At 38.3% G+C, this 25,239-nt stretch overlaps 2 protein-coding genes across 7 annotated transcripts in view; one reads left to right on the top strand and one right to left on the bottom strand.

Moving 5' to 3' along the window:
* Positions 1-25,239, top strand: part of C4H7orf50 (chromosome 4 C7orf50 homolog) — a 135,761-nt gene that overhangs the window by 61,525 nt on the left and 48,997 nt on the right. The gene's annotated exons all lie outside the window — the stretch shown is intronic.
* Positions 1-25,239, bottom strand: part of GPR146 (G protein-coupled receptor 146) — a 57,053-nt gene that overhangs the window by 19,444 nt on the left and 12,370 nt on the right. For both annotated transcript variants that reach the window (XM_056337152.1, XM_056337150.1), the window contains exon 2: positions 11,927-11,968. The gene's annotated coding sequence lies outside the window, so the exon portion shown is untranslated. The remainder of the gene's footprint in view (positions 1-11,926; positions 11,969-25,239) is intronic.

Raw genomic sequence — 25,239 nt, 5'->3', positions numbered from 1 at the left:
TTTAATTAGAAAGAAAAAAGATACAAGGAAAATGCTACTGCTCTATCATCTTACTTCGAGATGGTAGGTAAATGTAAATTCTTTCCATTTGAATAAAAAGCATGTAATATCATGATTCTGTCTTAGTGTGAATACAAATAGTGCTTAAATAATTTGCCTTTTTAAATTGTAATGAAGAATTAATTTATGTGTCTTCCTTCCTCCCCAAAGCAGTAAAGTATAAAATCTGCTTTTACTTATCAGCGAAAAAGCAGTTGACCCCTGAAGTAAATGAAGAATTTGTCATTCATGTTAGGCATGTATGTAGCATGTGTATTTTCTTTAGTGTGTGTGTAACACATGTTTTCTTATTTTAGACCATTAGTTGCTTATTTTTATTCTTATAGTATCTTATAAGCTAAAACTTCCCAATAGGACTCTAAGGCTCTAAGGTTAACACCTGAGAACTTTTTTGATTGTCAGTATTTATGATCAAGTATTTGACTAATTCAGTTATTTTTTTGTTCCTTTTGGCTAAGCTTTTATTGTTTATATCAAAGTAAAACACCCCCCAGTTCTCTGTTTACAATCTTTATGACATAGCAGCTCTGTTTGTAGGTCCCACGTTAATATTTTCCATTAAATGCTGTATTGTTGGAGATTGGTCAAATTGTTAAATAAACAAGCACTTCTTTAATGTCAGTTGTAATATTCCTATGAGGAGACAATGTGGGGCAGCCCAGGATTATGCCTTGCCTTTTTTTTATGGCTTGTAATATTTCACGCTTATCATTCATTTGGTTAAGCCATTATATATGGTTTGTATTTTGAAACACAGAGCAAAACCTCCAAACTGTGTTGATTTACAGTTGATTAAATACCAGTGACAGTTGGGCATAGAGTTTAAGGTGAAATGTGCTTTCCTTTTGAAATTCAGACCTCATAAACTTTATCGTATAGGCTTTTTGCAGGAGAAAAATGCAGAGATTGGGAGATGGAATAGTACTCCTTCAGTCTCTGGGGAGAGCAGAAGGTAATAATGTGGCTCCTTCAAGTCTGCTGCTGTATTGGTTTTATAGAAGTGAGTGTTTTCTCTTACAGGCCCTGCCAGTTCATCACTTATTTCAGTTTGCAGTGCCCATGTTTTTACATTGTCCCAGTTGGATTTTCCTAGCATACTTTCCCCAAGGCTTGTTTGAATGTAAAGATACATAATCCCCTATGCGATTATGATCTGTAACTATCACTTGCCACTGACTGTCTGGAGTAACTTTGGGGTAGTTGTGGGGCAGAGGAGACTGTTGTGCTTTGGCTGGAAAGGTCCACATTTTAACAATATCTGTACTTGTCGAGCTTGGCCAGGTATTTCTTGTGTTGGACCCATGGGACTTTGTGTTGGGACTTGGTCCTGGTCAGACAGCTGCAAGGGGACTGAGGGAAATGGTGAACAAGGATAGTCAATATTTACTTCAGTGACTTATTTAACTCTGCCTCATTACAAAATAAGTAAGTGCCAGCCTCACTGAAGGTGGAGCCTCTTCTGTGACCTGACAGGAAAATTAGCCCATTTTCAAAACGCCTTTAAACATAAGCCATGTGTTTTTTCTGTGCACATGGTAAAAATTCGGCTGGATAGGAGTCCAGTATGAGTGTGAAATGCACACATAACCTAAAGTACTACTTCTTTACCGCCACTAAGCAGCAGGGATCACAGAAACCTTGGGGGTATCCTCACATGCTTAATTTTCACATGCAGTATACTGCTGCTATTGGCTTGATTGATTAATTATGGCAGTTCCCTGTCCATCCTCTCCCAAATACATTTCTTGTTGCTGATGGGTCTGTGAAGTTAATGTACAGTCCTAAAGTTCCTAATTCCAAGTAACTCTGTTAATATGAAAGTTGTATTTTAGCAGTGCAGGTTTTTGTTTACAGAATAATTTGTAGTGGTTCAGATGATGTAGTCACATGCTTGATGTACTCATGTTTCTGACACTGCTACATCTGATATGAATTGATAGACAATTCTGGTAGTATTTTTTACTTACAGAAGCTAAATAAGACAAAACCTAAGAAGTTCTGTTCAGTTTTGTATGGCAATATAATGACTTTCAAAAGTTCATCTTTTACGAGTGCTCTATGCAGTAACAGAGTTACTGATTCAGATGGATTAAACACATCACAAGGTTAAAAGTGAAAGTAGTTATTTAGGACTGTGGTTGCCAGAATATTATTTTTATGAGCTGAAGTGGTTTTGTTGAAGGATCACTATGGCATTAGGGAATTAGTGGGTGTACATTTTGGCCCTTCATACCCATGTGTAAATTGTCTAAAGAATAGTATTCATAGAAAAGGATTATCAGAAATATTCCTCAGTATACTTTTATCTTAAACTGAAATGATGGTACCTTCAGAGGAGCAGAGTTAGTGGTACACGATAAAGGGACTATGGTGTGGGCAAAGATGTCCTTGTTCATTGCACAGAATGTGGTCAGTCCCCACTGACATTTCTTCTTATTTTTTGCAGTACTGTTGTGTTAAGCATGAAGTAAGATGTAATATTAATGGGATTCATTCAGGACTGCTTATTTGTGTTTTATCCTTGTGTATCTTAGTATTCAGCAATTTGGTATTTGGTCATAACATGTCTGAAAATGCTTTGGTAATTACTTAAAAAACATTGAAATTGAATGTGCAAATCAGCTGAAGCAAGCAAGACTTATTTGCAAATTTTAGATGAGTGCTTTAGAACTCTCTTTTATATGAGCACAACTTTAGTCCCTTTCATTTTTTAATCTGCTACAATATTTCAGGTTGTAAGGACTTGGACAGAAAACTTTAAAAAGGCGACCACATTTGTACCAGTGCTGCAAGCCCATTAATCATACATTCATTCTTGAGAACCAGTGTCTCTGGTTTGAGAAATTCCACCAGCTTTCCCTAAGGGCCATTCACAAATGAGCTCTGGTGAAACTTGCTGCGGTAGCTGGATGCACCGTGGCCATGATGGGATGGCACAGCCGTACTTCTGGTGAGGGATACGGGCCTCTGCAGAGGGATGCATGCATCTGCACTTTTGCAGCTTGATTTCCAAAATGGACCACAAAGTTGCACCCTTTTAAGAGCCGACACAGTTGAACTCAGCTGCTGAGACAGGTGCATGAATGTTACTTTCTTTGTGCCAGCTCCATTGTTACAGGAGTGGGAACCTGCAGCAGAAGGGCAGCAACAAACAGGCTGGGAGTGGAGTGATAGCATCTGGATCTGTTGCAGCTCCTTCCTTTGCTGATGTGACTCAGGATCCTCATGTGGTTTTAGTGGAAATTCCTCAGACCTGCTAACCCAGCTAATTCAGGGGAGCCTTCCTGAAGTATTCAGAGCTTGCGATTAACTTCAGTAGTATGTCTATTATTTATTTATTTTGAGAAGACTGTGATTCTGTTTCAAAAATATGGTTCTATGCCAAAAACATCGGGCAAAACCTGATAGCTGCATACAAATGGCAGTGATAATAATGGGCAAAGCAGGAGTATTTGTGTCTTTTCTAATGGGTAGGCTTTTTAACTTGGGCCTCTTCATATTTGACCTCTAATTTGGATGGCCAGACTGCTGAAATTCACTGTTAGGTCATTGCTCGTGTGGATGGTATTAGAGATGTATTCTGGTGTGTCTGTGTGCATCTTTTGTCTCTGCATACTTTGGATGATTTTATTAGCTATTGTTTGAAAATGTCATTGGACATTAGATCAGTTTATTTAGCTATTGTGGGCTAATCCAAACATACAGAATATAATACCCTACTCCTGACCTTTTCCTGTTACCAGGCTTTCAGCAGCTCTTTCCTTTGCAGACCTCAGGTGGTGGGAAGGGAGGAGGAAGGGCTTTAACCCTCTGGGTGTATTTTGTGAAGACCACAGTACAGGCTGAAGGCACTACTGCTCACTTCGCAGCACAGGAGAAACAGGAGAGATGTATAAGAAGGGAAAAAGTCCAGGGCCCTACCGTAGTCTTTAAGTTCTTGGGTTTAGCCTCCCAACCCTTTAAAAAAGACATAAAGCAGCAAGATTGTATGCTCAAGACTGGCTAGCTAGCAGGATTTCATAACCTGACACCATGAAGCACTCCTAGCTTCTGAAATCTGCTTGATTGAATATTACTTCTTAAAGCCCTCCAGATTTTGGTGAAAATTCTTGCACAAAAATCTTTTAAGATGAGGTTGCATGGTTGAAGAACTATGACTTTTAAAGGATATGGAGAATGGAAATGAGTTAAAACATCATTACATCATTTCCCCTAGCTGTCCATTTTACTATTGCTACTTTTGATCTATTGAAAATACAACTTATTAGTAAATCTCTACCCCAGCAGGTATTTTGATAGCATAAATCCATTGTACTTGTTAATATAGAATTTTGAAGGGAAGAAAAAAACCCAGAGGAAGAATGCAACAACAATACTGACCTCAATGAATAAAAATTGGACTGTTTGTACTATGAGAAAATGAGATAATTATGGCTATAAAATCCTGTGCTCAAAGAATGAAAATAAACAACATACATGCTATGTGGAAATAGAGGAGAAAGCCATTACATTAGGAGAGATTTACTGAAATATTTTCTCCACAATCATTCTTAATAATGTGGGGATTTTTTTTAGTTAGGGACTAAAACTGTCCTGCAGAGTATTCCTGGAGTTTGGCAGCAGTGCAAGAGGATGGTTTACAAACATTCCACACCAGGAAAATATTTGGAAACCGGTAATGTGGCACTTGGCCACTGCTATTATAAGCAGCATTAGATGCACTTTTTGTTGCATTACAGCCATCTGGCAGGTAAGTGGTCCATTTGTCTGTTAACAAACAAAGATTTCCTAGCCATTCTACTTTGGAATCATTCCATATAAAATTTAATTGTAGGCTTACTCTTCTTTTTGGGGAAAAAAGTGATTTAAAAATCGCATGTCAGAACAAAGGGTTAAACAGTCAGTTGAATACAGCACAGTAACACTGCAAAGTAGTTAGAGCCATTGTGGAGTTTGACTCTGTTTCTAGAGTTTTGGAATGTATTTTTCCTTTAAGCGATAGCTAAATAGTTCTCTTGGATTGTTTGTGTGTTACAGGAACCATATCAGATCACTATATAAAGTTCAGGATTTTCTCCAGAGTGCCTGAAATCCTACTACAAAGAACACTTGTGTCTTAGAGTCTGACACCAAGTAGAAATAAAAGGCTGAAATAATAACACCACTAACTTGCTTTAATTAATTGTATGTTTCTGTACTTAAGCTTGAAGGGTGGAAAGCATTGCTTTAAAGGCTACCTACAAAACTGGTGAATGAGCAGCCACTTAGGGTGCCACTTCAAAGAGAAACACCCAAGAGAGCAACAGAAGGGAAGCTGATTTTGAATTCTCTCAGTTCTTCCTGGGAGCCCAGAGCTTGCAAAGGAAAACAACTTAGAAATGGTTATTTTCTTTTGTGTTAGTTACATAACCAGCTCCCAGCAAATAAAACTGGAGGTGGAGCAGCCATACAAAGATCCACTTAATAACCTGTGCCTACCATAGCAGCTGAAAGAATCTTACTTGACTTTAATAGTTTTCCTTCCTGGCTAAGGGAGATTCCTCGTACTGTCTCCAGATAAAAAACTGATAAAATTTAGAAGCTAGTATGTATGCACTGGTGCATGTTTGAGATTCAAGCCTTCGCGGTTATTCCAGATTTAGACCTTGTTGCTGAAGCAGTCAAACAGATCTTGGTTTCTACCATTTTTTATTTTTCACATCTCTCTGTATGCAATATTGCTGTAGTTAATGCTGAAGAAGTAGAAACTTGACTTTTACAAGAGTGCTGACCTTTAGTCTTTCCTTTAAAATCAGTTGAAGCTCTAAGAATTGTGCTTTTATGCTAGTCATCCTATGCTGTTTTTAAACTTTGCTTTTGCAGCCATGCTGTGTAGGTTCCCTTAACCAGCTTCTGAGATGCAGGCTGGTACTTGGTTCCTGTAGATGATAGCTCCAACTGGTCAGCATCCTTTGTTTTGGCAACTGTGCTCTTTGCCTCCCTGTCTGTGTTAGCCATCCTCCCAGCTACCTGCTACATGCCTTGCATTGACCTAGTCAGCTGGCGGATTGCTGTCTCATCTCCCTCGTTATTTTCTTCCCACAGCTCTATTAATAGCCTTGTCTTGGCTTTGGGACTTCAGTTTGTGATTTACTAATTAGAAAATTCTGGGATTACATGTGTGCTTTTTCATTGTCTTCAGGTGTCAGCTGTTACACCACTGCAGAGATGTTAAAAGTATAGTGCCATCATTTACAGCATAATTAGGAGACCAGTTTGCAGGTGGCTGTTACTGATGATATAATAAGTAAAAAGGATCGAAAGAATTAATGCATTTGACCGTTCTAACCATTTTTTACACTTACTTTATATGAAATTAGACCTGGAAAGGCGGGGCTTGTAATGCGTATGAAATTATAAAATATCATCTGTGCCCAACTTCTACAAACTTCATTATCATTACCTCTGTAAGAATTAAAGTCAGTTCATGTAGTCCAGAGCAGCAAATATTGTCAGACAACGTGTAATGGAAATTTATAAGAGCCAATATTTAACACCTTGAAATGAGAAGCATCCAGGATAATTTTGGAAATCACTTCACTTGAATTCAGTATATATTACAAGAAAATATGAAGGTAAATATTAAAGTATTTTCATCAGATGGTTTTAAATTAATCTTTGGATTTCCCTTAAAAAGAAAATAAAGAACCTTTGAGTAATGGAGAAACAGGGTACTCTTCTTATTTCTGTCACTGTGAAGTATGACACCAAGAAAAAGATTACTTAGAAATAATTCCATTTCCGTGTTTAAAGCTCTGGTTATTTGAGGCCAGAATGCTTTTGAATTATCTGCTTTAAGCCTTGATACTGCAAATTAACCTTGGATAGTTAGGTGCATATGTAGAGGCAAAACAAAACCCCACTGAAATTAATAGGTCCTGTGTGGCCTGGGGTTCTGCCTGGTAGAACTGTTTGCAGTGTGTTTGTTTATTTTTGAAGTGTTTTAAAATGCTTTTTCCAACTCATTGTATGATGATCCATATATGACAGATGAGTAGTACCAAACTTCAGACCATCCAACAAAGTAGCTTTCCTTTGCTTTGTTTAGGAAGATCTCTTTGATTCTGCTTGTATTTAAAGTGCGCTGCTGGGTAATCATGGAATGTCTATCTGTTTAAACCAAATTCAAAGAGTATTGTGAACTGACACCTGCTTAAGTCTTTAATTAAAAGTGGCTTAATCTCTAACAATCTCTACATACCTAAGCAGAAAGTATATGTGTTTAATGTGTACTTTGAGCTGGCATTCATATAGAAATGAAAGATTTGTAAATGAAACACAATGCTAGACATGATGCTGTTTGACTGGAATCCCTTCTTGTTGGCATAGCCTAGTTTTCCTGATGGTGTCAGCCCCTGGGAATACACCCTTAAGATTTCTATTGAGGGAAAATAAAAAGGGAGGGCTATCTTAAAAAAATGTGTGTATCAACTATATATAAAACACTTAAAATAGGCAAATACATACAGTGGAGAACTGCTCCCCCTTAGAAGGGTTGGCAGAGGGAATACTGTTTGTATTTCCCGATGTATATACCCTACAGAAAGAGATGTATTTTCTGTATTTTTCCTAGCTGTGTGAATTTTGCTGGAATATGTCTTAAAGTTAAACCCTGATCATTAATGTTGATTAATGTTCATACTCTTTTTCTCAAATGTTTCAGCTTTTCTCTTCCAAAGGACCTCCCCTGTTCTTGAACCTAATGTATGGACAGTCTTTGTTTTTGGTGTGGGTTTTTTTTTTTGGCACCTGGGGATGGTAAATGGCAGTAAGTGATAATAAGCATCAATTTTAACTACTGAAGAGAAAAATAAGAAAAAGCAGTAGGCTTTTCAGCAGTTGCAGACCCGTAGTTGCAGTTACCCCTACCCACTGGTGGCATCTATAATGATTTCCAGCATAATAGTATGTCTGATCTCACCTCTGCTATTCTCACAATCAAGTTTAACATGTTGTTTGACAACCTTAACATGTCTCCTAAATACAAAATATTAGTAATGGTTCTTTTTGCAAAATTAACATGTTCTGGTCTAGCAGGAAGGGAGACTGAAACTTCAAAAGGGAAAGCTGAACCAAGCCTTTAATTTGTGAGAGGAAGGAAGCTGGTAGGGAGAGAGAGAATGAAGGTTTATAATTGTACTGAAATCAATATGAAGGAGACGTATATCTTAGCAAGCAGCAAGAGACTGGAGGCAAGATGGAGACATAAAGCCTCATGGTGATAAATGGAGTAGGTTCTGAAGGAGACATGGGTAACGAAAGGAGCCCCTGGCATGACTGTGGATGGGAAGGTGGCATGTGTGCAATGCCAATGGGCTGGAACATGGGGCTGTGAGGGAATCTTGTGTAGTGAACTTGGCTTGCACGAACTAAGAAGCATGTAACCCTTTTGACATGCTCATCTTGTCTATCTTGAATTATTGCAATGTCTGTATTATGTATGTGTTGAGTTAAATTACTAGCAATGATGTGTGGAAATGCATCTGGAAAGATGAACATTCCTTGAAAACATTCCAGAGCTGATGTTCGAGAGTACAGTGTTAAAGGCATTTGCTTTTGGCTTCCTGGAGAGCTCACCAAACTAGTTTTGGGTAAGACAAGATGGCGGAAAGAACTTTGGCTTGATTTTACACGTGGGTAGTTGTGCTTTTAGGATGGAGACTTAAATTCTGAAATGTTAAGTGTTTGGGGTTTTTTTAGAAACTTTATTTTTCCCTTATACTATGATTTGTTTATATTGCTAGTTTTAAAATATTTGGGATATTGTTTGGGTCACTGTTACCTCCTGTTTATAAGTGCATTTGTATTTGCTGGGGCCAGTTTATACTGGGATGCAAAGAATCCAATGTGACGATCAAAGCATCATAGTACTTCACCCTAACAAAGATTAGACCTGGCATCTCTATGAGCTGCAATCAGGGAAAGACAGCTTAGGTAATCTTTTAAAAAAAGTCTTTTAGCTGTGACACAGGTACTTCACTATGAAGGTTATTGATGGCTGCTGTTACTGTGTGTCCAAAACTCATTAAGGTAAACCTTTATTTGCCTCTTTTCTCCTGTCTGTACTTTGTTTCAAAAAGCTATAGCCACCAGTGGAAGATTTCAATTAAGATTTCAATTAAGAAATTGGGAGTCTGAGGTTAAATGCTATCCACAGCTGTTTTTCTGTGATAATTTAAAAAAAAATTATTGCACCACAGTATTAGCAAACCAATGTGCCTGTGATTATAATAGGTAGCAAGAAAAAATAAAAAGTCAGTCTGAACAAATTCTGGATGAGTTTTGTTTCTGGTATTTAAAATTTTAACTATTTTTTTACTGGACCAAATTCATCATAAAATAATTCAGGTTGGAAGGGACCTTAGGAGGTCATCTTTCCAAATTCCTGCCCAAAGGCAGGGTCAGCTGTGAGATCAGACTAGGTCCTGAAAATCTCTGAGGATGGAGACTGTGTAACCTCTGGACAATCTGTTCCAATGCTTGATTGTCCTAATGGTAAAAAAAAAATTAAAAAGTAAATTTTCCCTTATGTTGCAATCCATCTGTTTTTTAACTTATGCCCATTGTCTTTTTTATATCATACCGTGCATTGTTTGAAAGAGCCTCAATTTGTCTTCTCAATAAGCCTCTTGTAGGTGTAACATAGTGGTTGTAAGGGCCACCCAAAACCTTCTCTTCTCCACCCTGAGGTTCCTTCAGCCTTTCACAGGGCAAGTGTTCCTGCCCCCTGGCTATCTTGGTGTCCTGCCACTCGCTCTAGTTCATTGAAAGCATTCTTGGGGGGCCCAAAAATGATGCAGAGAAGTACCAGGTCAGTCTATTGCAACAGGACAAGGGGTAATGGTTTTAAACTAAAAGAGGGTAGATTCAGACTAGATATAAGGAAGAAATGTTTTACGATGAGGGTGGTGAAACACTGGCACGGGCTGCCCAGAGAGGCAGTAGGTGCCCCATCCCTGGAAACATTCAAGGTCAGGTTGGATGGGGCTGTAAACAACCTGATTTAGTTGAAGATGTTCCTGCTCACTGCAGGGGAGTTGACTAGATTATCTTTAAAGGTCCCTTCCAACCTAACTACTCTGATCCTGTGGTTTATAAAAAAAACAAACTCTTTTTGTAATTCTGTTACATGGAGGCTTAGGGAGGCTTTTGGATGTTTTGTATGTGGCCAGTGGGATCAAACTTTTTTAGTTCTGTCTTGCAGGTGTATACCTTAGAGGAGTCTTCTCTAGGCCACTCTAGGTTTTGGGATAACGGACATTTTGATTTTTTTAACAATGGCCCCTAAAAGGATGGCTGTCTGTGGAGCTGCATACATGTAATTGGTTTATGATTGGCCTTCAGTGAAAAATTTAAACTAGAAGCGTGTCTTGCTGTAGCTGATCTCTTACTCAATATATTCTTTCTGTTTTTATACATAAACTCTAAGATTAGTGTGGTTGAGTATATTGAAAGTAATAAAAAACAGACACAGAAAAATTGTTGCATGTTTAAAAAAATCATAAAATGAAAGAGTAAGTGCATCATTTATTATAACACCATGTAAACTAATGAAAAACATACTGCAGGCTGGAAATTTGTTAAGAGCTGAACTCAAAAAGTTTCCATTCCCAAAAATGCCTTGGGGCCTCCGGCTGCAAGCTTGTGGCTAAAGAGGCCCTATGATAAACTGACATAAAAAATAACTACTCCATAAACATTCAGCTCCTGTTTCACAATAGTTGGAAATAAGTTTTTAAAAAGTGTTACCTATTGATACTGACTGTACTTTATCAAAGGGAGGCAGTGCATTTATGACTAGAATATTAAATTGGAAATTAAACACTGGGGAGATGGGCCCTGGGCACAGAAATGTTATGTTCATTGTACATAGGAGAACATCAAGAAGATGAAGTGACTTGCCGAGAGCAACAGAACAGCACTTGGTACTGGCAGAGCTGGTATCAACATTAAATAATTCCTGGCTTATAGTCCTTTGCTCATTAACTGTACGTGTGTGAACAACTCACCTATTGCCCACCACTCTGAGCAGGTACCAACCCCTGCACGACAGCACATTCTTCAGGCTGCATGCAAATATACCCTTAGAGTATTGATGGTATTTGCACCATCAGTGCTCAGATGAATGGTGTTGGCCACTTAGAAAAGACCGAGTTTTGTGTCTCTTTCCTTTTGATCTGTTTAGCTTTCTTAAAGGTGTGTCTTTCCTGCAGCGTTAGCCCAAGCTGGTTGACTAGGTGTTGGCTTTGCCTTTCTCCTTCTCCCTGATGGACACTTGTCAATGTATGGAAATCATTGATGTGGGCAGTGGGCTTTCAGGCAGTTTTAACTGTCATGATGGCCTGGTGGCAGAGGTGGTGAGGAAAGTGCTACAGCCTCAGTTTTGTCTTCACATGGATTGGCAAGCAGTTTGCAGAAATAATGCCAGTTAAACCTTCTGAGTGCTGATGTTCATCCAGTCTGTTCCTGCAGTTCCTCTGGGTGACAGAGGTTCCCCTGCCTGGGAAGAAAGAAGCCCTGGAGTGCCTAAAGATCACGGGACACTTCCATAAAGTCCAGATTTCACAAACCCATAAAGATGTAGTAAATTGGATGTATCTTTGAGACTACTTCAGTGGCTGGTTTGTGATCTTTGAGAAGGACAATCTGGGAGTAAATATTGCTTGCCTTAGCTTACTTTTCAGTGAGGACTTAGTAATCCAGTACTTTTTCACAGAAGTAAATGGCATGTCTAGAAGTCCCAATTTTGGTAAATATTGTCACAGTTGTACATTGATGAAGTAAATATATACAGTAAGTCACCCTGTATTGCTATAGCTGTACTTACATGAGGTGCAGCCCAGGAGAATGTCAGTCTGAGATTGAGCCACTGGGAAGAAAAAAGAAAACAAGAAAAGAAAAGGTAAAACAGTTGTTTGTAGGTGGTTGAAAGAAATTTAAAAAAATTTAATCAATTCTGATAAATATGGATCACTTTCATTTTTTTGTGTGTAGCATTTACACTATACAATGTTTTCTTCCAGTGATTAGGAAATCTGTAACGTAATTGTTCATGATGTTTGGTGTTGAATTGCTGCATGTACAGACTTGACTGTAGCTGAAAAGTTGATAGAATTAAAGTATCACAGTGGTGTTGATGGTTTTATTTACATTTGTGAGGTGAATTGCGGAACTTGCATAAAAGCTGTAGATTTAAAAATAGAAACATAACTTCCTTTTTGTCACTGAAAATGTCATGTTTGGTGTGTTAAAGCTGACACTTCACAGTCCTGATATCAAATGTTTGTGTTGTAATATGATATTATGATAAATGTCAGTTTGGTTATTGTAAAAAGTAGTGGGTTTGGCGCACTGTGTTACACTAACTCACTTTGATTACTGAGTATGTATCTGCTCCTTTGCACACTGTGGTGAAAAAATACAGAGAACAAGTATATTTTATTAAAATATAAAAATTAAAGTATAATTTATCTGACTGCTCAGAATTTGTAACCAGTATTTCAATATGCAGATGTAACTTATCTGAAGAAGAAAAATGAAGTAAAGCACTAATTTCCCTATGTGTTGCAGTTAAAATATATATATACATACATAGGCATTAAAGAGGTTTAAGTATTTTAGCTTAGATAAATGATTGAACAGTAATATTTGGAGAGCAAGATAACTTTTAAGAATAGATGAGCTTTCTTCTAAAATGAAAGATTAACTAGTTCAAGGGTACTTAATTAGGACTGAATTTTGAGGTAAGCAGAATACTTAATTTGGGAAAAAATGGTTTAAGGTAGCAGCCTGTGCCACTTCATTCTTTTTGTATTAAAGCTTTATTGAGAGGTGCAATAATGGTCTGTAAAAGATCTGATCTCTTTCTGGTGGAGATTTTTTTTCCTTATTTTCTCTACTATTAGCACTGGCTCTGGTCTTTACTACTTGGTGTTACTGTTAGAGCTACCCAGCTCCCCTGCTCCACTCAGCCTCTCTTTGCCCTCTGTTTCACATACTGTGGCTGGTGTTTAAGGACCCAAGAAAAACAAACAGTGCAACCAGTATTTTGCTTGCAATTTTAGTTTCATAATTTGATGAAGAATAGTAAATAGAAGCACAAACTGTTGTTATTATGTGGTCTTGATCTTAAGAGAAAAGGATTTCCATGGCTAATGTGTATTTGCGATGTCATGCATGGAAATCACCTAAGACCAACTCTAGTGGTCTTAAAACTAAGCTGTAGTGGCTGGCTGTTTGGTCGCAGTGGCTGGCCGGCCTCTCTTCTCAAGATCAGCCGATCTTCCATTTATACTTTCATAAAAATTTGTGTTCAAGGACCTAGTAAGACAGCTGCTCTGTGTGTTAGAGCAGAAAATGGATGTGGAAAGCTCGTTTCCTCTGTGTGTGTTAGGTGGGAAGGAGGATTTAAGTAGTTAAATGAGTGGATGTGAAGAGACCGGGGTGATACCTCTTACTGCTGAAGTCCCACCTGTGAAGCAGCTGTAACAGGTTCTGGAGCTCCAGGAGCTCCAACCACGTGGGGATAGGCCATGGCAGATGGCTTCTCACAAATGCAGTCCTTCAGTGCCTTAGTTGTGGCCTGTGGCCTCGTATCCGTACATGTATGAATATGACTAGAATTAGACATGCGAATTGCTGTTGAATTCAGCTGGCTAAGTTGCACAAACTTATTGATATGCATGGCAAGGTGCAATACTGAGATCTGCATTCCAAGGACTGCTGTCGTGCTCATGGAGCTCTTAGGGGTGGGCTGGAGAAAGGTTCTGTCCACAGTGGTCACTCAGCAGTCACCAAAGAGAAGCTTTGCTACTGCTGACCTACTCTGGATTCACAAAGGTAACGTGTACCTCGTTGCCTCCCTCCTTTGTGACTCAACAGCTCTTGGGGTTAGCTCTCTGCGTTATCTTCTGCTTTCTGATCATTGCTGTTGAAGTACAATTTCTTTCATGTAGTACACAGAGTTTCAGGAATGATTAAATCACACCATGAATCATAACTGAGATGCTGAGCTATACACACTGCTCTTCACATCTATAAGCCTGTGGACATGAGTAACAAGTTTTGTAGTGACAGCCTTAAAGTGGGTTTGCAGTTTTGCTGGGAGCTGAACACACTGTTTTTTGTCTTTTAATGTAAGCAACTTGAGTGGAATAAAAAGCTTGTTAATCAGTTTGAAATGAAGTTGTAGTGTGGACAGAATTAGCATAGTATTTCTAGATAGCTTAAAGAATAGAGTACATTTTCAAGTGTCATATGTAATGTATGATTTTATTCATGAGGCCTGTATTTTATATTCTAACAAATATAAATCATGTATCGTAGTAATCATATATAATTCTGAATCACAGCATAAAATTTTGCAGTGCTATAATGAAGACAAATGAGAGAGATAAGGAGCAGCTGCATAGCTAATGAAGGAGTTAATTTCAACATGTGTTTTAGACCATTAAGTACTATAAAGCAAAAAGTGTTGCACTGCCAGCACAAACCAAAGGCAGGCAGTTAACTACCACTCCCTTCCCTGGTCCAGCATCACTGGGGATACCGTAGAGCGCAGGCTTCACTAAAATGAATTCATTAGTTCAGGCAGTAATATGCACTAGAAATGTGGAAGAAGATACAAATCATTGTTGCAGACTGTCTTTTAGCAAGGAAAATATTTTGTGTTCTGCGTGTGAATATAAATTTTTCTCTATGAAAAAGTTTTTAACGTTTCAGGTTGAAATACGTGTTATAAACTTATTTAACAGTTTGTGAGCCAAGAGTTCTGGTCTTTTTTTCTGTCTGTCAGGACTCTCCAGAGGCTGAGATCTGCAGGCCATCTAATACATCATTGTTCACATAGTATTTTTTTCTTTTTTTTTTTTTTTTTTTAAGCAGGTCTGAAACATTTCCCTTGTGTGGTTTTGCAGCGCCATGTTTTTTTTTTTTTTTCCAAACAGCATGAGTCCTATCACTAGATCAAATTTAGAATTCTCTGCTTCCAACAATTGTCTAATGGGTCCACATGTTTACACAGCATGACATTGGCATCCAGTGTCATGGAACTCTCCAACCAGTACTACTGTTTCATGCTTCCTCCCCGCTTTAAAAAAAAAAAAAAAAAAAAGGCAAAAAAAAGCGCTACAGGCGCAGTTATTCCTGTATTCAGGGAGGCAGTGAATGGTCCCTCTACTTCAGCCACCAGTATTGTCTCAAAAAATTTAGAAAACTTTTTTCATCTGCTGTAAATGAAAATGTAAATTCTCGGGTGTTTTATCAATGCTTTCTGTATCAATAAATAGATCTTAAAATGCTTCTGAATGGGAGACTGGAAAATAACTTTGTCCTGAGATTCTCAGACAGAATGAAAACTTTTATCTGCCTATGCTCCTGCTCCCACTATGCATATTGCTGCCTTGCTAAAGCTCCCAGCTACTTCTCCCAGCTACTGTGACTTCCTTTGTGTTGATATTAGCGTTTGTGTATTAGCCTGATGGTGATCACCAAATTGATCTTTCTGGAAACTAACCTACCAAGCGGCAGGCTCACTCACTTGGTATTTGCATAGCATGGGAAGACCTTTTGTAATTAACTTGCCAGTCTGTTTTGCAAAGTGTTTTAATTCCTGTTCTCTCTGACTGGATGTAAATAAATCAGTAGCAATTCCTTGGCAGCAACCTTCCACAGTCGTTTGCTCTGATGAAACTTAGTCTCTGGTAGCATTAAGTGAAGGAAGGGGGGTTTGGCTAGGACACCAAAACCTTTCTTTTTTTTTTTAATGCTCTCATGGGATCTTTCACTTCCACGCAAGCAACTGCCTGAACTGGCCAAGTGGCCTTGATTTAACGTTGCTTTATGAACACTACTTGTCCCAGCTGCAGGATGTCATAACCTCTATTTCCTTAGCTTAGATTTGAGATCTGGAGCCATATGATTCAGATGAACCACAACTGCCCTTGCTTTAACTTGATGTATTTGTTTTGAAAATACCGTTGTTCGCTCCAAGTTTTAGCTGCTAAGCAATTAAGCTGATCTGCACTGGTAAATGGGGAATACTTACCAGCCTGATTTAAAAAAACTCTTAAAACCTGCAAAAAAAGCTGAAGTAATCTCTAACTCATCAGTGCTGATGAAAATACTTCATTACTGTAAACTTAAGACAAAAAACTTTTTTTTAAACAAGAAATTATATATTGTCCCTAAGATAAGTGCCCTGATGCAAAAAAAAAAAAAATAAAAAAAAAATTACAAAAACAATTGCAGGTTGTACAGTATTTTGGTGAAGGACAATGAGCTCACAAAACACTTGCTGCAGACAGGATTCCCAATAGAGGATGATGAGCAGAACTGGGTTGGTTTTGTATACAAAATTTGATCTTATGTAGGCTCCTGTTCTTGTGCAGCTTAGACACAATCTTTTGGATTTAAAGTGAAGCGAACTGGATTTATAAAGATGCTTATCTTATTCTCTGGCCATGTTCAAATCACCAGAAAATGTTAAGGCTGAGAAGCCTAATTTGATACGCTTCTCAGTTAATATTTTTATGCTAGATAAAAAAACCCACAGACCTGCACAAATGCTACGTTTGTAGTCACTTGTTATTTCTAAGTGGCAGATACTTGCTGCCTTTGCTACTCCGTTGTAGCCCTGTACGTCTGCTCTCCACAGTGTGTCAGAGTTCAGTGCCTTTGCACGTAACTTGTTGTGTTACAGAAATCTTCATGTTTCTGACAGACAACTTTAATATGGCAATAAACTTCAGTTCTAGGTTCATATGTACAGTGTGTGTCAGCTCCTCTCAGCTCCCTGTTCTTTTTGGCATTTTGTCTCCCTTTGCAATTTGTGTCTATCAGTTTGAGCAGGGCATTATTTCCTGCTGTTTTAATTATTTCTGTAAGAGTAACTGAGTCCAGAATAAGCAGGCAGAATAAATGGTGTGTCACATTCTTTCTGAAGACATTTGGTAGCATGCTTTAAAAATGTAAAATTAATAAAAACATGGAAGAACAGTCTCTACCATAGCTGTAGCCTGTTTAAAAACCAAACACAAAACCCCGCAACCTGCAAACCCTACCTTTTATTAAAAGAATTGAGACACAGCAGAAAAAGTGGAAAATCACCAATAGGGTCTGCATGTGTACCCTGTCACTGAAGGTCTGTCTAAATTGCCAGTATGTCCTGTGAGGATTTTGTTATTATATAAAATAAGATGTATTTACAGGCTCTAATTTGTAGAAATCTTTTACAACTAAACTTGTAAACATAATTATATTCTTTCACTTTTTACAATTGCTGGTTTGTAGTGGTATTTTCTGAATTTTCTTATTTATTTATTCATAAATGCTGAGAGACACTAAACAGAAGGTTTGAGAGCTCTGGGATGCTTTCCCAAATATAGTTTAGAGCTGTTGGTCAATCAGTGAAATGCTTCTGCAATCTGAAATACAAGTAGCTCCAGCAGCACCTGCTAGTACAGCATGTACGGGATGCTAAGTTTGGCCAGTCAAGATTTTTGTTCCGATAACATGCAGGCGGATCAGTCTTAGGGCGTCTGCAGAGTTGCTTCTAATTTTCAGGTGTATCTGATGGATTGGAAAAGGAATATTGCATCCAATTGCATTCAAATACTGAAAATGACTTTACAATTAAGATGCCATTTTACTTGACAGATTTAGGCAACTCTGCTTGCTGCTGAACTGCATGGATTGAGTGAAGTTTTTCTTCCTCGTATTTCCCCTCTTTCCCATGGTACTGCAGTATACAGAGTCTGGTGTGAGACAGTGGAGCTATTCTGGATTTAAAAGCTTTTTAAGTTTTTGGTGTCTGAAGGCAGTGCTGTGGCCCAGGGACGTTAGGTGAATTCCTTAGCAGTGGTTACATGGCCAGCTGGAGTAGTTTCTTGTACTTCACCATCCCTTCTTTTTTGATAGTGGTTGCTGAAAATTATTTATGCGCCGTAAGATTTAGTCCATCCCATTTTGTTTTGTGCAATGTCCCAAACTTGTAGGCTGATCTGCCTTTATTTATTTTCACATGCATACACATGCACACAAACTTAGGTTTCACACATTTCTATTATGTCAGACCTGCAGTGCTGACAGCTGGAAGAGTGCTTTCTCTAACTCCTAGCAGCTGAGACAGCGGGTGCTGTTGGGCTCAGCGGCACCGTTGCTGGCCAAGCAGCGCCCCAAAAGGGTATGTGTGTGCCTCCTGGCTTGCTAGCTGATTTCAACATGGGCGTTTTCTTGCCAAGCAGCTGGCCCATCTGAACATGACCATCTCCTGACAAGCTGCAGCTGGGATGTCTGTATTGCCTCCCTTTCTGGGATGTGCCTGGTATGTGGTTATTTCTCAGCTAACCTGCTACTGGGACAAATAGCAACCGAAGAGAGCTGCCTTTGTATGCAAATCTTGCATTACTAATCAGCATTATTAGAGGTGAGGATTGTAGGAGAGAGGCAGAAGGATGGTGAGCGCTGTAGTGCTCATGAATGGAGGAGCTGGAGGTGGGTTGAACCTGTTGTTAGGACAGAAAAGAAGGAAGTGGTGTGGTTGATATTGCTACATCACAGTTCTCAGCGGCCCACCCACTTGTTTTGACACAGGTACCTACTCTCCAGCTATATGGAGGCATGAAGACTAGACGCATACCTTCAGACTTGTGGTCTTCAGGGTTTGTTACTACCGTTTGAAGCTTGAGCTTGGTGTTTTAGTATTTTGTTTAGAGACTTAAGCATTTAGATTTATAATTCTGCCCTTCTAGGCATTTCCCTGATTTACCTTGCAGAGTATTCACGCTTTTGTTCCGTTTTCCAGACTTCCTTTTCCTTTTCTTTGCTGTTGGCTTAATTTTGAGATATGATATTCAAATCAGAGGTAAGTGTCTCTTTAGGAGCAAAAAAAAAAAACCCCACCAGGTAAGGATTTGAGTGAGCTAACTAAAATTCTCTATTTAGAAGAAACAGCTTATTTTTGAGTATTCTGCAAGCCCTCAAACACAGGTCCTGCCAAAGGCACCAACTGTAACAGCAGCAGCGCTTAGGCGAACATGCTCAGGTTTTCTGGCAGTGCTTACAAGCCACTTAGGAAAAACAGGCATATTGCTCATAACGGGTGCCCCACAGTTTGGAAAGCACTGCTTAAGACAAATTTGTAAATAATTTTTTGTGGTTATAGTTCTTCATTTTCATTTCATCTAGAGTGTGTCCAGTATCTTAACATCAAATCTGTAATTAGTACAGATGCATTTAGAGGCTAAGACGTTTGTAGTGCTTGTAGCAGTAATTCCACTGTGTTGCACAGTGTGGAACTCGGCATGTTTTAAACATTCTCCGCTTGTGCATGTACAGTTTTTTATAGTTGAATTAAGAATTTATAACATGCTGGGTCTCATATTCCAAGTCTGTTTGTTTCTGAAGCTATATACAGAACTTGGACTAGGTCATAAATTTCTGTAGATGAAATGAAGGCTGATTAGAATTTTAATATTAAGGAAGGAAATGGCCTTGGGTAGTGCACTACAGAGCAGAACAGGCCTTCTGTTAATACACAAGAGTATTACTGTTTTCTTGAACTTTGCCTTCCAATCCAATTACCACTTGTGCGTAGAAATCATAACCCTGATGCCTCCCATTTGATAATGTTGAATTTTATCCTTGTCCAAGTTTATATCATTGCCAGTAGTAAAAATGATCCTGATTATAAAACTGCTAGATAATATACTGCTAAAATTGAATTATGGGCAGTAGTACATGGTATTTGTTGATAAACAAAGCAGAGTCATGATGGTATATCAAATCGACCCAGTTCTGTCTCTTTTTAAATTAAATGAAATCAAGAGGTTTTTCCTGTGACATGCTTTTCTTACGATAACATATTTTACATTGCACTCTTCGTGATATGAATGAAGAGCAAGCTTTCAGTGTAAATGATTTTTTTCTGAGTCAAGCAAAATAACAGGAATCTATGTTGTCGGCTTTCATTTTAAGCACTTCTGTGATAGCATCCTGCTCACAGTAATGAGCTCACACAAAGAGTAGTTCCAGCCAGCTCCTTTATCAGCGTAAGCCTTGTAGTTCAGTATGTCTCCTCCTGTGTCCTCCTCCTGTGCCCTCACTGGTAACTGGATTGGACTAGATGCTGCATAATTCTCTGGATCTGAATTACCGATCCTTTGCTGCACACGTCTGCTGCACATTTACAGCAGAATGTTATTACTGAAGTGTGGAATAACATTCTATTATTATTACATGAAAACTGATTGTGATTCCTCAGTATTTCAGAGTATATTGTTAGTGTAGTACAACTGATCATTTTCTTACAAGGCAATTGTAGCCTTGTTTAGATGCTGCATGTGTATTTATAGGATCGTGATGCCTGAATACGGTGGCTAAACTTGGCTGCTTCTCCTACTGGTTTCTGTGGTTTTGTTTCATTGTCCAGAAGAAGTGCCAACATTCTCAACTCTGTAGCTTCCATCACCAGGATTCATGTGATGTCCACTTTTGGCAGGAAAAGTTGTATGTTTATTTGGTCCTTTAAATGGTATAACAGACTTAATAGTTTATTGTCTCTCTTTAAGAAGTTTTGTTTATAGTTCTCACACCATTAAAATGTCACATTAGTGGCACAGTCTGAAACATACTTATCCCACTCAAAAGACTCAACGGTTTACGCAGTCTGTTATGCAAGTAGCTTTGCTTTAGATTTCTTCCCATTTTTCTTTGATCGCTTGTGTAGTGTGTTTGAAATGAATGCCTGATGTTGATTCTTTTTTGTGTTCCATTGGGTGCATTTGATTTTGCAGCTGAAAGAATTGGATACTAAATGTTCTTTTTGCATCTGCCTATAGCAGCATTTCAGTTTTCCTCTTTCAGACAGAGCAAGGGCATTTCTAGGATTTAAGGCCTGATAAAGTTATAAAAAAGTACAGCAAAGCCAAAAAGACAAAAATGGAAATGTATTTTTATAATTTTGGGGATTTTATACTGTAAATCAGAGTAGAAGGAAGAAACTATTTCAGAAATAATATTGAAAATGAAAAAATTCAAGTTATTACATTGTCACCCACATTGTAAGAACATTACAGATAAAATTACTTCCTTGGTGCATTTCCTCCTGCTATATTAACCCACCGTTGTTTCAGTAACCAGGAATATACGGGTTTATGGTGACTTGGTATAAAGGATCTGGTGCTGAGAGAGTTGTATTTAAAGATTTTGTTTTCCCCTTCTTTCTTAAAGGTACAAAAATGCTAATGTGTGCTTTCCTTTCTGAACTTCCAGACTGGAACAGTATTTGATAAGCTGGCTCCCAGGGTAAAAGTGCCCTTGAGAGATCCTCTTTGTAGAGCATATGAGTTCTTTTGTTACAGTTTTTAGGCACAGCACAGCAAGTTTAGTTTTGGTATCTGCGTTATACATAGTGTTTCAGTACTGTTCCTGTCAAAGGGTTCTGTAGTGATTCAGTGCTGAACATGCAATGATTCTACAGCTCTGGATAGACTCATTTCTTTCTGGTCCCATGTTATCTTTAATCAGGAAACCATTTGAACTGAGATGCCTTCAGATATAATATGAGCAAATACAGAATTTCAGACCTTACTAGACAGTTTTACAAACTGCAAGGGAGGATCCAATTGTGGTTTTGCCTGCAAACACTTTTTATCTGTTGAGTTACAGTTTTTAATTACTCACAATTGTGAGTGATTTTATGTCAACCATGTGAGCTGTATGAGCATTCAAAACTGAATTATCATCATGTGTTTTTATTCCTTCCCCCTCCTCAATTCACTTCACTCAAAAGCTGAGAAGGAGGGAGCACTGGTCTTGAGTGACCGGAGAGAAATCTCTCCTTCAGTAGACAAAAATGGAAAGCCTAAGCCAGCGATCCAGCTGACATCTCATACTAAAAGCTTCTCGAATGATCCAGGCATCATACAAAATGCTAGCATCAAACTGGCCAGTACGATGATACTCAGCGCTGCCAACACTGAACAGTACTGCTCTTAGTGACAGACACAAGCCCTGTGCTACACCATGTACCAGGAGCAGTGTTCCTGGCACTAATGCTGGAGGTCTTCCCACCCTTGGTGGTACCTGTCCTGCTGGACATGGGCATGAAACAGCCAACCAGCTGCAGAACAAACCTGTATGCAGACCACAGTGTCCCCATGAGCGTTGAAAGGATATTTGCAGTTTTCTCAGAGGTGTCTCCACCTAAGAGTTTACAGAAGAACTGGTGGGAATGCAGCTTATACCTTCACCCACCATTTCTTCCTGAAGGATGATGCTATGTCCAACGCTTGTTCTGGCAAAGCCATCTTATTCTTATTATAATAGTTTATAATTACTCATTTCTGCAAGTGTGAGTCACCACAAGCCAAATACTCTGTGAACAATTATCCCAAGAAGTTATTAATTACTGTGGAGCCACTACAGCTCTTAAAATGTATTGCCTGTACCGATACCATAAATCCACTTTCCACTTATTACGGAGCCCTTTGTATTCTGGATTCTGTGTTAATGAAGGTACAGAAGTGCTACTGTGGCTTATTCCTCGTGCTGTTGGCTGTCATGTGCAGATAAGCATGTGAGATGGAGGGACAGCAACAAAAGGCCCTGCTAACCAAGCAATTTAGGTATTTTGTGGTCTAGTTTTTTTGATTCCGATTATCGGTCTGGGGAAAGAGCCACAAAAATGCTACAAAATTTTCTATCTTTGTAGTGGATTTTGCGGCTTCCTATTTGCAGCATTTGTTGGGTGTAAATTTTTGCACTTTGGCCAAAACAAGACAGTTTTTATGACTTCACTTCCAAATGTGTTGAAAGCTTATGTTGCTGTATTGTTTATTGTACAGCACTTAAATAACTATATATACTGAACATATGCTAAAGCAGAATTCACAAACGGCATTCCTTCAGTGAAACTTCTGAAGTATTTCAGAGAATCTACAGTTAGTGTCCTATTGTAACCACGTAATTTTGTAAGGAAGACAGACAATTTAAGTTTTTGGACAGAATGATGAAAGTTATTATTTGAAATTGTTACAGTACCAGGAGCATTAAGCCTAATTCGGTTGAAATTCAAATAAAATCCTTATTCTAAAAAGCTAAAAAGCAAGTAATGAAAGTTTTAAGGCTTTTATTACGGGTGAAGGATTTCAGAAGCCTTTTAGAGGTCTGTGTGCTCTTTTATATGGGTTATGTTTCTGACACCTCTCAATGTGGGGTTTAAAGCACTTTTTTATTTAAAAGAAAAGATATACAAAAAGTTTGGCAGTAGATCTACTCTTTGAGTAGATCAAAATGCTTGAAAAAACTTGGTAATTGCTTGTAAGAGGAACTGTATCAGAAAATTATTTTTCTGCTTTTATTTCTAGTAAATTTATAGGCTGCACAGTTTAGCCAGCTTTCCAGGTTAATTATTCATTTGCAAGTAACAACTCTTTTCAACTCTTTCTCATACTTCCAGTTTTAAAGCAAAGATAAACCTTGAGATGGTTATGCTTTTCACTTCTTTACACTTTGTCTTTTGCAGCCTATCAGAAATTTTGTGTAAATTTTAATATAAATGTTTCTAATGTCAAATGCTTATTCTTTTCACCTGAATGGTATAGTGGTGTATTCCACTGCAGTAAGAATAGGTGTTCTCTGGTTCAAAATTTGGCAAGCAGTAGCATCTACCTGCACTTTATTAAAGCTTCGGGAGTACCTGAGCTGCATGTTATTAACTGCATCTTTATTTTTTTTTTTGTGGAAATATTCTAGATCTGTGCTTAAAATATTTGAGTACTGTATTATTCAAAAGGATATTTATTTAAATGTTATGGATAAAAATTTTCTAGTAGAATAGTAGCATAATACTGATGTAAAATTCCTTTTCTACTTGGGCCAAATCCCCTCCCTAGGAGGAGGTCACCAAGAAGCTGGAGCCAAGCTCCTTGCTGAGGCGCACAGTGGGAAAAGGTGAGAAAGGGTCATGAAGTGAAACAGGGCATTATAGCTGAATATGAGGGAAACATTTTTCACTGTAATTAAGCACCAGAGCACGCTGCCTGAGGAGGGTGTGGAATCTCTCTGCTCTGGGAGGCTTTCCATGCCTAGCTGGAGAAAGCCACCTCGCCTGCAGCCAGCACTGGTGGACCAGGAGTGGGGACAGGATCCAGATTTCTGCATGCCCCTTGCTTGCTCAGGTGCCCCCACACCATGTCTCACCTTCATATGATTATTATCATCAAGACTGTTTCTAATGAAATCTTGTTGCAATGTAAAATTCTATCTCAAGGCTTGGGCTGAGACCAAATTTAATTTTTTGTTCTTTGGATACTGATCTTTGCCCTGACATGAGGGGAAAGAGATCATCTGCACAGGTGGAGACAACCTGAAACGTGTTTAAGAATATCATAGATGTGCTTGGAGGGAATTAGAAGGAGAATAGAGGCTGAATATTTCTTTTAAACAAAAGGACAGACCTTACTTGTGGACATGACTGGAAGACATCATGGTTCTTCCAGATGTTACTTTTACAGCAGAAATAATCACGAAAGACAGCTCATACTTAATACCTAATTCAAAGGTAAAACCTAGTACCTACATTAAAGATAAAACTACACCTTAACTAGCTCTGCTATTATTTAAATAATAGATAAAAGAGTGTTTTGCCTTATCAGTTCTTAGAGAGTACCTGTTCTTTCCTGTTAAAGCACTCCTGTTCCTAAAGCATTTCCTATGTACCACTAGTGTCCTTACAGCAATAATCTGTTAGGAGGGGTCTAATTTGAGACCAGATTAAAAAATGTCTTAAAATCTTGTGAGCTCAATCTAACTTTTGTTCTGTGGTGACTGAAGGGGAAAAAGTCCTTTTAAATAAATTTGTTCTCTTTCTAAATAGGTAACTAGCCAGATGCATTTCAAATATTTGTCCAACCGATCAAATATTGGTTTAGGTTTAGAAAACAAATTAACCTAATGTTTGAAGAATTAGACATTTTGTACCTGAACACTCTTCTGTGTCATTACTTCTGTACCAACGACCCTAAGTACTTTGGTCAAAATAAAAGACTTCTCTGATGAAAATTAGTCAGGCAAATGTTTTTGCAACTTGGATAATTCTTACTGTTGTGTGCATTCATGAAAAATAGTGCAGCTGCATGT

This window comes from Falco biarmicus, chromosome 4, assembly GCF_023638135.1.
Source record: "Falco biarmicus isolate bFalBia1 chromosome 4, bFalBia1.pri, whole genome shotgun sequence".
NCBI lineage: Eukaryota > Metazoa > Chordata > Aves > Falconiformes > Falconidae > Falco > Falco biarmicus.
Note: the sequence above shows the minus strand (reverse complement) of the source record. Positions and strands in the feature narration are given on the sequence as shown.